A 13,150-nucleotide genomic window follows, 5' to 3' on the forward strand; every position below is an offset into this window, starting at 1 on the left:
ATCAAATTAGTTGAAGTTGGACAAGGAAGACAACATAATGAGTTATGCTTGGGTATATTTGTATAGAAGTTATATTGTTATGGATCCTCCAACATGTGGTGCTTGCTTTTTAGAATGTTTTGCTAACCAAAATTTATGTACTAAGCGGGAATACTGCTTGTGCATCCAAAATCCTTGAACCAAGTTTCTTCCATGAGTGTCCACCATATCTACCTATATGCGGTATTTACCTGCCGTTCCAAGTAAATTTGCATGTGCCAAACTCTAAACCTTCAAATAAATAATATGTTTTGTATGCCTGAATCGCTCATGTAGCGACTAGGGGCTGTCAATATTTTCCATGCTAGGTGGGTTATTCTCACGATGAGTGGACTCTGCTCATCATTCACGAGAGAGTGGCTGGTAATTGGGATGCCCAGTCCTATGATCGAAAGATCAAAAACAAAATCACAAATAATTTAAACAAAACTCCCCCAGGATTGTTGATAGTTGGACGGCACCCGTTGTTTCGGACAAGCCGTGGAGTGTGATTGTTGGTGGTGGGGGAGTAAAATCTTTACCTTTCTGTTTGGGAACCGCCTATAATGTATCTAGTATGGAAAATATTGGGAACTCTTGGTTGTTATGTTGTCAATGAAAGCATACCTCTCAAAATTATTTTCATCTCTGTTTTAAAAGCTTCGAGCTCTCGCACCTCTGCAAATCCCTGCTTCCCTATGTGAAGGGCCTATCTTTTACTTTTATGGAAGAGTCAGTAGTATCTCATTCCAATCTACTCTTTAGTTGGCAAGCATCATGTGATGGGGAAGGATCTAAGCATATATGGCCATTCAAATATATTTGATCATGAATTATTATTGTTGACAATTATCTATATGATAAGTAAGTTGGGAGGCAAAACATTAAGCCCCTATCTTTCTCTGTGTTCAATGGATGCTATTTGTTCTAAAAATATGCTTTGAGTGGTAGCAATCATGGAATACTATATGATAGTTGAGTATGTGGGATTTGCTAAATCAAAGCTCTTACATAGACCCTTCCTGAAAATAAGATGAATTGCAATTGTTTGATGACTGAGAATATAGTTTGTTAGTTTTCAAGAAAGTTTATGATCTATGCTTTAACATGTGAATAGCTTGCTACTTGATCATGAGAAGCTTTATGATATGAGCTACTGTTATGATATATAATGATGCTAGTGATTGAAATTATCATTGATCACACTTGTGCACTTGCTAGCATTCCACATCAAAAATTCTATTTTTATCATTTACCTATTCGAGGATGAGCAGGAATTAAGCTTGGGGATGCTTGATACTTCTCCAACGTATCTATAATTCTTGATTGTTCCATGCTTGTCACAGCCCTAGATCAGTCTTTGTTTGTCTTTGCTTGATCATCATGTCATCATGTTTAAATTCAAATGAATTTTAATTGGGGATGTTCAAACCCTAGCATCAAATGGAATTCAAATAGGTTCAACCTAAAAATATTTTCGATGAACCTGAAATGCCTTTATAAATGTTCATCATTTTTGTTTTGGTCCAGAACCTCTGCCAAAAATGGTGCACACTTTTCTAGGACACTTTGGGTTATTGAATTAAATCATACAGTATTTGCTCTTGGACATTTAAATGATATAAATAATTTTAAATGTCCAAATAATCTTGAAAGTAAATGAGGACTATTGGAAATAATTCAAACAGTGCCCACAAATATTTTCAGGATTTTTGAAAAATGCTCCAGCATTTTTAATAAAGCCAAAACAATTGTAGAAAATAGAAAACAGAAAGAATTAGAAAGAGAGAGAGAGAGAGAATACCTGGCCACTTACCAGCCCAGCGGTGCGGCCCACGGGCCCAACTACCAGTCATCGTCTCCATTGCGCCAGTCGGACGCCGAGCGCGTGCCCGACGCGCATGCATGGCCGTGCTGCCACGCCACCTGCCTGCCTGCGTCCCCGGGACAGCGCAACACCGCGGATCTTCTCCTCGGTGCCGTCCCGATCAATCCGGCCTCTCACTCCTCCCTCTACTCTCTCCTTCACCCCCTGACGTCAGGCTGACACAGTAAATCATTTTCTGGATTAAAAGTAATCCAGGAAATTCCAGAAAATAGTTAAAATTTCTAAAATTCATATACAATCAACCGTAACTCCAAATGAAATAATTTATATATGAAAAATTATCAGAAAAATCCAATCTATCCATCTGTACCATTTTCATGCATGTTTGGACAACTTAAAGTTGCTGTATAAGACAATTTGAATTAATGGCATTTGAAATGCCTTATGTGGAGTTTGAATTTGAATCTTGTGTTCAAACCAACTCCATTTAAATCGTTGCTAGCTGCATTAGCTCAAATCACAACATATTGCCATGCCATGATCATGCATCATATTGTGGAATTGCATTGATTGTGTTCTTTCTGTGTTTGCCGGTATCTATCCCCTTTCAGTGGACGTAGTTCTGACGATGAGTTCGATGACACCGATGAAGAGTTTTACTATCTTCAGAAGTGCCAGGCAAGCAAAACCCCCTTGTTCATTCCGATATAATCCCACTCTCTCACTCCTGCTCTCTTTTACTGCATTAGGAAAACAATGATTCAATTGTTACATGTTGCGGTAGTTGAACCCCTTTCCTCTGCATGACCTGTCATTGCCACAATAAATAGATGAAACCCACTATCATGAGTAGGAGTTGTTTGAGCCCTGATGTGCCTGCTCATTCATGATTGTTTGTCATGCTTGCTACTGCTTAGAGTTGGGTCAGGTCCGATTCACCGGGGATGAATTGGAATGGTGATGAACATGTCCTACTGTGTGTGAGTTAAGTGTGTGAACACGATTTGGTAAAGGTATTGATGAGAGGCCATGTAGGAGTACATGGTGGGTTGTTTCATTGGAATCGTCCTTAGGAACAGAGATTTGTGTATGTGATTTAAGATCAGCTACTACCACGCGTTGGGCCCGAAACCAATGGACCCTCTCGACTTATTAACCACCCCTGTCCTCTGTCCAGGAGTTGCAAGTAGTTTCTGGTGTTTGTAGTATGCTGGAGGCCGTGCGCAGCGCTGACCTGAGGGGTGGGCTGTGATGCGGTAGGCTCGTGGCCCGGTGTATCGAGTCACCCGTTTGGTGACCCGGGAACCCTGCACACATCGTTCGGGGCCGTAGTGGAAACCTCGGCCGGACTCCTTGCGGATGGAACCGGAATAGGCGATAAACCTGGACTAGGGACTTGTGTGGTTAGTCAGGTCGTGGCCAACATCCTCGCTGGGCTTCCGCTTGAAGGTTGCCGAGTACATGTTGTGTAAGCAGCGATAAGTGGTGAGAGCGTGTGTGAAGAAGTACACCCCTGCAGGGTTAACATCATCTATTCGAATAGCCACGTCCACGGTAAAGGACTACTTGGTTGCTTATAAAGTTCATAGAAAAGTGAAAGTGGGTACTCTAAAATGCGCAAGATAAGCGTGAGTGCTATGGATGGCGTTCTCGTAGGGAGACGGGAGTGGATCCATAGTGGTGTATCGATATGGTGAATATGTGGACTCGTGTGCGCCACCTCAAAAGAGTTACTTGCAGACGTAGTTCAGGATAGCCACTGAGTCAAAGCTGGCCTGCTGCAGTTAAACCCCACCATCCCTTTGTTGATACTGATGCATATGTAGCTAGTTCTGATGTAAGTCTTGCTGGGTACATTTGTACTCATGTTTGCTTAATTTATGTTTTTGCAGAGAGACTTCAGTCTCACCAGTAGTTCCGCATGGACTTTGATGTTTAGCTTGATACCTCAGCTATGATCTTGTGCCCTCGGCGGGGTCTTGTATATAGTCAGGCTTCTCCGCCTTTTTCATTTGTAGTTGTCTGTACTCAGACAAGTTAAGCTTCCGCATGTGCTTATTGGTTGTATGCTCTGAATGTTGGGTCATGAGACCCATGTTTGTAATGCTTGGCTCCTCGGAGCCTATTGAATAAATACTTTGAGTCATTGAGTCTTGTTGTGATGCCATGTTGTATTTGCACATATCGGGCATATTGTGTGTATGTTATTGAAATGCTTGGTATGTGTGGGATCCGACAACCTAGTTGTTTATCCTTGGTAGCCTCTCTTACCGGGAATTGTCTCCTAGTGCTTCCACTGAGCCATGGTAGCTTGCTACTACTCTGGAACACTTAGGCTGGCCGGCATGTGTCCTTCTTCGTTCCTATGTCTGTCCCTTCGGGGAAATGTCACGCGTTGTTCCTTCAAGTCCTTGTAGCTTGCTACGACTTGGGTTCATACGTTGATGACCGACACGTTCGTTGCTGGGTCATGTATGCATCTCCATGTAAGTTAGTGCCACTTTGGATTCACAACTAGTCATGTCGGCCCGGGTTCTCTGTCATATAGATGCTAGCGACACTATGATATACGTGAGCCAAAAGGCGCAAATGGTCCCGGGCCAGGTAAGGTGGCACCCATGGGAATACCGTGCGTGAGGCCGCAAAGTGATATGATGTGTTACATGCTAGATCGGTGTCACTTAGGATCGGGGTCTTGACAATGCTATTATATTATCCATCTTGGATGTTTTACATGCATGTATATGCTATTTTATATGATTTTTGGGACTAACCTATTAACCTAGATCCGAGTGCCAGTTTATGTTTTTTTCCTTGTTTTTGAGTTTTGTAGAAAAGGAATATCAAACGAAGTCCAATTGACCTGAAAATTTACGGTGATTTTTATGGACCAGAAGAAGCCCCCGAAGGAAAAGAGTTGAGCCAGAAGAGCCCCGAGGCCTCCACAAGGGTGGAGGGCGCGCCCTACCCCCCGGGCGCGCCCTCCGACCTTGTGGGCTCCTCGTGGACTGATGTTGGCTTGAACTACGTCGGTATTTCCCCAAAGAGGAAGGGATGATGCAGCACAGCAACGGTAGGTATTTCCCTCAGTGATGAGACCAAGGTTATCGAACCAATAGGAGAACCACGCAACACTACGTGAACAACACTTGCACACAAATAACAAATACTCGCAACCCACGTGTTAAAGGGGTTGTCAATCCCTTTCGGGCAACGGCGCCAGAAATTGGCAAACGGACGTGAGAGAGTTGTAATAAATTAATAGATCAAACACCAAAATAAAATAAAGTGCAGCAAGGTATTTTTTTATTTTTAGTTTAGTACATCTGAAAATAAAAGCAAAGGAATAGTAGATCGCAAAGGCAAATAATATGAGAAAGAGACCTGGGGGCCGTATATTTCACTAGTGGCTTCTCTCGAGAAAAATAGCAAACGGTGGGTAAACAAATTACTGTTGGGAAATCAATAGAACTTCAAATAATCATGACGATATCCAAGCAATGATCATTATATAGGCATCACGTCCAAGATTAGTAGACCGACTCCTGCCTGCATCTACTACTATTACTCCACACTTCGACCGCTATCCAGCATGCATCTAGTGTATTAAGTTCATGGAGAAACGGAGTAATGCAATAAGAACGACGACATGATGTAGACAAGATCTATCTAGGTAGAGATAGACCCCATCGTTTTATCCTCAGTAGCAACGATACATACGTGTCGGTTCCCCTTCTGTCACTAGGATCAAGCATCGTAAGATCGAACCCACTACAAAGCACCTCTTCCCATTGCAAGATAAATAGATCAAGTTGGCCAAAAAAAATCCCAAATATCGGAGAAGAATTATGAGGCTATAAGCAATCATGAGATCAAAGAAACTCAAATAACTTTCATGGATATAAAAAGATAGATTTGATCATAAACTCAAAGTTCATCCGATCCCAACAAACACACCGCACAAAGAGTTACATCATATGGATCTCCAAGAGACCATTGTATTGAGAATTCAGCGAGAGAGAGGAAGCCATCTAGCTACTAACTACAGACCTGAAGGTCTACAAAGAACTACTCACGCATCATCGGAGAGGAACCAATGGAAGTGGTGAACCCCTCCGTGATGGTGTCTAGATTGGATCTGGTGGTTCTGGACTCTGCGGCGGCTAGAATTAATTTTCATCGACTCTCCTAGGGTTTCTGGAATATTGGGGTATTTATAGAGCAAAGAGGCGGTCCGGGGGGCACCCGAGGTGGGTACAACCCACCAGGGCGCGCCCTGGTGGGTTGTGCTCCCCTCGGAGCACCCCCAGGCGCAGCCTTGGCCAATTGGGTGTCTTATGGTCCATAAAAAATCTCCGTGAAGTTTTGTTGCATTTGGAATCCATTTGGTATTGATTTCCTGCGATGTAAAAACGTGCAGAAAACAACAACTGGCACTTGGCACTATGTCAATAGGTTAGTACCAAAAAATGATATAAAATGACTATAAAATGATTATAAAACATCCAAGATTGATAATATAACAGCATGGAACAATAAAAAATTATAGATACATTGGAGACGTATCAACATCCCCAAGCTTAACTCCTGCTCGTCCTCAAGTAGGTAAGTGATAAAAACAGAATTGTTTATCTGGAATGCTGCCTAACATGTCATATCATATTTCTTTTCTTTATAGCATGGACATTTGGACTTTTATGTGATTCAAAGCAATAGTCTAGTTTCGACATGATAACTTAAATACCCAAGCATATCAACAAGCAACCATATGTCTTTCAAAATATCAACGCTAAAATAAGTTATCCCTAGCCCATCATGCTCAAGCATTGATCCATTCATGAAACACACTCGAATATTAACTACACCCAATACTCAAGTATGATCATATTGCCTCCTAGTTGGTGCTTTTATAAGAGAAGATGGAGACTCAAATTCAAAATAAAAATTGCATAAAGTAAAAGAAAGGCCCTTCGCAGAGGGAAGTAGGGATTTGTAGAGGTGCCAGAGCTTGAAGTGAAAATTGAGAGATAAAAACATTTTGGGAGGTGTGTCTTTCCCACCAACGAAAGCGACTTAGAGTTCCCAACACTTTCCATGCTAGATATATCATAGGCGTTTCCCAAACAGAAAATAAAGTTTATTCCTTTTTCAACCATACTTTCACTTTCCATGGCTAGCCGTATCCACGGTTGCCTTCCATACCAACACTTTCCTAGGAATTTATTATTTGACAACATAAAGTAAATTCAATTTTCATTTGGGGACTGGGCATCCCTAATAACTTTGCCTTAGTCTCGTGCAATGACAAGTGAATAAACACTCATCATGAGAATAACACATCTATCATGGAAAATATTAGCCACCCCTCACCGCTCCGCGAGCAGTACGAACACACAAAAGAGAAGTTTGTTTTGAAAATTAGAGACGGCACATACAAATTTGCTTAGAACGGCAAAAGAATACCGCATATAGGTAGATATAGTGGACTCATGTGGCAAAACTGGTTTAAAGGTTTTTGGATGCACAAGTAGTGATCATACTTAGTGCAAAATGAAGGCTAGCAAAAGATTGAGAAGCGACCAACCAAGAAACGAATAATCTCATAAGCGAGCATTAAGCATAATAACACCAAATAATGCACCATAAGTAGGATATAATTTCATTGCATAATTATTGACTTTCGTGCTTGCATAGGGAATCACAAACCTTAACACCAATATTCTTATTAAAGCATAATTACTCATCAAGATGACTCACATATCACATCATCATATCTCAAAAATATTACTTAGAATCAAGTTTATTTTGTCCAATGATCTTCATGAAAGTTTTTATTATATCCTTCTTGGATATCTATCACTTTGGAACTAATTTTCATATGTTGCTTTTCATAAGCTCAAACAAATATAAGTGAAGATCATGAGCATAAAGTTTCTTTCTCTCAAATTAATTTAAGTGAAGCAAGAGAGAATTTCTTGAAAATTTTACTAACTCTCGAATAAATCTAAGTGAAGCAAGAGAGTATTTCTTCAAAAATACTAAAGCACACCATGCTCAAAAAGATATAAGTGAAGCACTAGAGCAAGTCCATAGCTCATAAAAAATTTGAGTGAAGCATAGAGAGCAATTCTAACAAGTCATGACATAATTTTGGCTCTCTCAAATAAGTGTGTCCAACAAGGAATCAAGACTTAAAACACAAAATAAAACAAGCAAAGACTCATATCATACAAGACGCTCCAAGCAAAACACATAGTATGTGACAAATAAAAATGTAGCTTTGAGTAAAATACCGATGGTCGTTAGAAGAAAGAGGGGATGCCACTCGGGGCATCCCCAAGCTTAGTTGCTTGCTCTCTTTTGGATAATAGCTTGGGATGCCGGGGCATCCCCAAGCTTAGGCTCTTCTTACTCCTTATTCCTTCATCCATCGTAAGATAACCCAAAACTTGAAAACTTCAATCACACAAAACTCAACAAAACCTTCGTGAGATCCGTTAGTATAAGAAAGCAAATCACTACTATAAGTACTGTATACAACCAATTCATATTTTATTCTTGCATTATATCTACTGTATTCCAACTTTTCTATGGCAAAAACTCATCAAAGAAAACCATAGAGCCATCAAAACAAGCACACAATGCAAAGAAAACAGAATCTGTCAGAAACAGAACAGTTTGTAGCAATCTGACTATTTCGAATACTTCTGTAACTCGAAAACTTCAAAAAATTTAGGAAGACCTGAGAAATTTGTATATTAATCTTCTGCAAAAAGAATTGGCATTTTATCATGCTCTGATAAAAAATAAGAATTGTTTTTGTGAGCGCAAAAGTTTCTATTTTTCAGCAAGATCAAACAACTATCACCCAAGAAGATCCTAAAGGCTTTACTTGGCACAAACACTAATTAAAACACAAAAAACACAATCATAACAGTAGCATAATTGTGCAAACACTCAAAACAGAAAGCAAAAAGCTAAAATAAATTTTATTCATTGGGTTGCCTCCCAACAAGCGCTATAGTTTTATGCCCTTAGCTAGGCATAAAGCAAGGATCTATGTTTTGTCATCTTTGTTTTGAGATCCATAAGATTCCCTCATGGTTGATTCATAGGGTGGCCTTATTCTTGTTCTAGGGAAGTGTTCCATACCCTTCCTGAAAGGAAATTGAAATTTAATATTGCCTTCTTTCATATCAATCACGGCACCGATAGTGCGTAAAAACGGTCTACCAAGAATAATGGGACAAGACGGATTGCAATCAATATCAAGAACAGTAAAATCTATGGGCACATAATTCCTATTTGCAATAATAAGAACATCATTAATTCTTCCCATTGGCTTTTTAATAGTAGAATCCGCCAAGTGCAAATTTAAAGAGCATTCTTCAAAATCGGTAAGACCAATCACATCACATAAAGATTTCAGAATTGTAGAAACACTAGCACCCAAGTCACACAAAGAAAAACACTCATAATTTTTAATCTTGACTTTGATAGTAGGTTCCCATTCATCATGCAATTTTCTAGGAATTGCAACTTCTAATTCCAATTTTTCTTCAAAAGCTTTCATCATAGCATCAACAATTGTTTGGTAAAAGCTTTATTTTGTTCATAAGCATGGGGTGAATTTATCATGGATTGCAACACAGAAATATAATCAATCAAGGAGAAACTATCATAATTAAAGTCTTTGTAGTCTAAAAGAGTGGGCACATGACTAGTTAAAGTTTTGACCTCTTCAAACCCACTTTCATCAATTTTATCAACAAGATTTTCACCCTCCGAAGTATCGGGACGCCTTGTAACTAAAGTTGACTCTTCTCCAGTCCCTTTTTCATCAATCTCAATTTTACTAAACAAGGAATCAATAGAAGAAACACCAATCATTTTAAGTTTTTCATCATTTTTATCTTCTAACGGGATTGGTTTAGCAGCCATTTGATTTACTAAGGTAGCTTGTGCATCGGATATTTTTCCTAGCAAACTTTCAGCAAAAGCATACTTAGATTGGAGATTGCAAACTTCTCTACTAATATCATCAAGTTGTTTTGTAATAGCATCTAGCACAACAGAGTGCTCCTTAAGTTCTTCGGTAAAATACTTATTATGCTCAAATTGTGTAGTCATATATTCCTTAGTAGTTTTCTCAATTTCAAGCAAAATATTTGGGTAAGGAACATGATAATATTTTCTTCAAGGCATCATGACTACACAAACAAGAACGCACACAAAAACAGATCCGGCAAGAAAACGGCGAACGAAAAAGAGGGGCGAATAAAAGGGCAAATTTTTGTGAAGTGGGGGAGAGGAAAACGAGAGGCAAATGGCGAATAATGTAAATTGCGAGGAGGTGAGATTTGTGATTAGGAACCTGGTATATGTTGAAGATCCTCCCTGGCAACGGCGCTAGAAATTGGCGAGTTGACAGGAGACTATCTTGACTTGATCCTCCCCGGCAACGGCGCCAGAAATTCCTTTTGATGTTGGCTTGAACTACGTCAGTATTTCCCCAAAGAGGAAGGGATGATGCAGCACAACAACGGTAGGTATTTCCCTCAGCGATGAGACCAAGGTTATCGAACCAGTAGGAGAACCATGCAACACTACGTGACCAGCACCTGCACACAAATAACAAATACTCGCAACCCAACGTGTTAAAGGGGTTGTCAATCCCTTTCGGGCAACGGCGCCAGAAATTGGCAAACGGACGTGAGAGAGTTGTAATAAATTAATCGATAGAACGCCAAATAAAATAAAATACAACAAGGTATTTTTGTATTTTTAGTTTAGTAGATCTAAAAATAAAAGCAAAGGAAAAGGAGATCGCAAAGGCAAATAATATGAGAAAAGAGACCTGGGGGCCGTAGATTTCACTAGTGGCTTCTCTCGAGAAAAATAGCAAACGGTGGGTAAACAAATCACTGTTGGGAAATTGATAGAACTTCAAATAATCATGACGATATCTAGGCAATGATCATTATATAGGCATCACGTCCAAGATTAGTAGACCGACTCCTGCCTGGATCTACTACTATTACTCCACACATCGACCGCTATCCAGCATGCATCTAGTCTATTAAGTTCATGGAGAAACGGAGTAATGCAATAAGAAGGATTACATGATGTAGACAAGATCTATCTATGTAGAGATAGACCCCATCGTTTTATCTTTAGTAGCAACGATACATACGTGTCGGTTCCCCTTCTGTCACTGGGATCAAGCATCGTAAGATCGAACCCACTACAAAGCACCTCTTCCCATTGCAAGATAAATAGATCAAGTTGGCCAAAAAAAACCCAAATATCGGAGAAGAAATACGAGGCTATAAGCAATCATGCATATAAGAGATCAAAGAAACTCAAATAACTTTCATGGATATAAAAAGATAGATCTGATCATAAACTCAAAGTTCATCCGATCCCAACAAACACACCACAAAAAGAGTTACATCATATGGATCTCCAAGAGACCATTGTATTGAGAATTCAGCGAGAGAGAGGAAGTCATCTAGCTACTAACTACGGACCCGAAGGTCTACAAAGAACTACTCACGCATCATCGGAGGCACCAATGGAAGTGGTGAACCCCTCCGTGATGGTGTCTAGATTGGATCTGGTGGTTCTGGACTCTGCGGCAGCTGGAATTGATTTTCGTTGACTCTCCTAGGGTTTCTGGAATATTGGGGTATTTATTGAGCAAAGAGGTGGTCCGGGGGGCACCCGAGGTGGGCACAACCCACCAGGGCGCGCCTGGGCCTCCTGGCGTGCCCTGGTGGGTTGTGCTCCCCTTGTAGCACCCCTAGGCGCAGCCTTGGCCCATTGGGTGTCTTTTGGTCCATAAAAATCTCCAAGAAATTTTGTTGCATTTGGACTCCATTTGGTATTGATTTCCTGCGATGTAAAAAAACATGCAGAATATAGCAACTGACACTTGGCACTATGTCAATAGGTTAGTACCAAAAATGATAAAATGACTACAAAATGATTATAAAACATCTAAGGTTGATAATATAACTGCATGGAACAATCAAAAATTATAGATACATTGGAGACGTATCATGGAACCCCTGACGTGAAACCGATGCCAAAAATTCCTATAAATACACAAACCCCCGAAAAGAAACCTAGATCTAGAGTTCCGCCACCACAAGTTTATGAACAAAATCCTTACGAAAAGTTCTCCAAAAGTTCCCTATGAAAGAATCCTTTGAAGCATCTAATCGTCTCAAACGTTTTGACTAATTGTGGAATGGACTCCGTATAAGTCAGATATCCATGTTTCAGTTAACACTCCGCAAAACTGATTTCGAACAACAGTTACAGACTAGTTCTTGTGTAGTTGCATTCAATTTTTTTCCATTCTACTTCACTAAACAACTCCATATGAGATCCAATTACATCTAGGGAAATGCAAAAGACCATAGTTATGATGATGCACTAGGTCCATAGCTGGGACTTTGTGTATGTTCTCGAAATGCGTTTGTCGATTGCTCATTAAGAAAGTTTCCATACAAGTTTCTGAACGAACTCGTTAAGAAAAGTTCTCCAAAAGTTCCCTATGAAAGAATCCGTTGAAGCATCTGGTCGTCACAAATGTTTTGACTACTTGTGGTGCCAAAACAGATTCTGTATGAGTCAGATATCCATGTTTCAGTTGACACTGCGCAAAACTGATTCCGAACGACAGTCACAGACTAGTTCTTGTGTAGTTGTATTTGATTTTTTCAATTCTAATTCACTAAACATCTCCATATGAGATCCAATTACTTGTAGGGAAATGCAAGAGACATTAGTTATGATGATGCACTTGGTCCACATCTGGGACTTTGTGTATGTTCTCGAAATGCGTTTGTCGATTGCTCATTAAGAAAGTTTCTATATAAGTTTCTGAACAAACTCCGTATGAAAAATTCTCCAAAAGTTCCCTATGAAAGAATCCTTTGAAGCATCTGGTTGTCACGAATGTTTTCACTACTTGTGGAGCCAAAAAGGACTCTGTATGAGTCAGATATCCATGCTTTAGTTAACACTGCGTCAAACTGATTCTGAACGACAGTTACAGACTAGTTCTTGTGTAGTTGCATTTGATTTTTTCTGTTCTATTTCACTAAACATCTCCATATTAGATCCAATTACTTGTAGGGAAATTCAAGAGACCTCAATTACGGTGATGCGCTAGGTCCACAACTGGGACTTTGTGTATGTTCTCGAAATGCGTTTGTCGAGTACTCATTAAGAAAGTTTCTGTGCAATTTTCTGAACGAACTCCTTAAGCAAACTTCTCCAAAAGTTGCCTATGAA

This window comes from Aegilops tauschii, chromosome 4 (assembly GCF_002575655.3).
Source record: "Aegilops tauschii subsp. strangulata cultivar AL8/78 chromosome 4, Aet v6.0, whole genome shotgun sequence".
NCBI lineage: Eukaryota > Viridiplantae > Streptophyta > Magnoliopsida > Poales > Poaceae > Aegilops > Aegilops tauschii.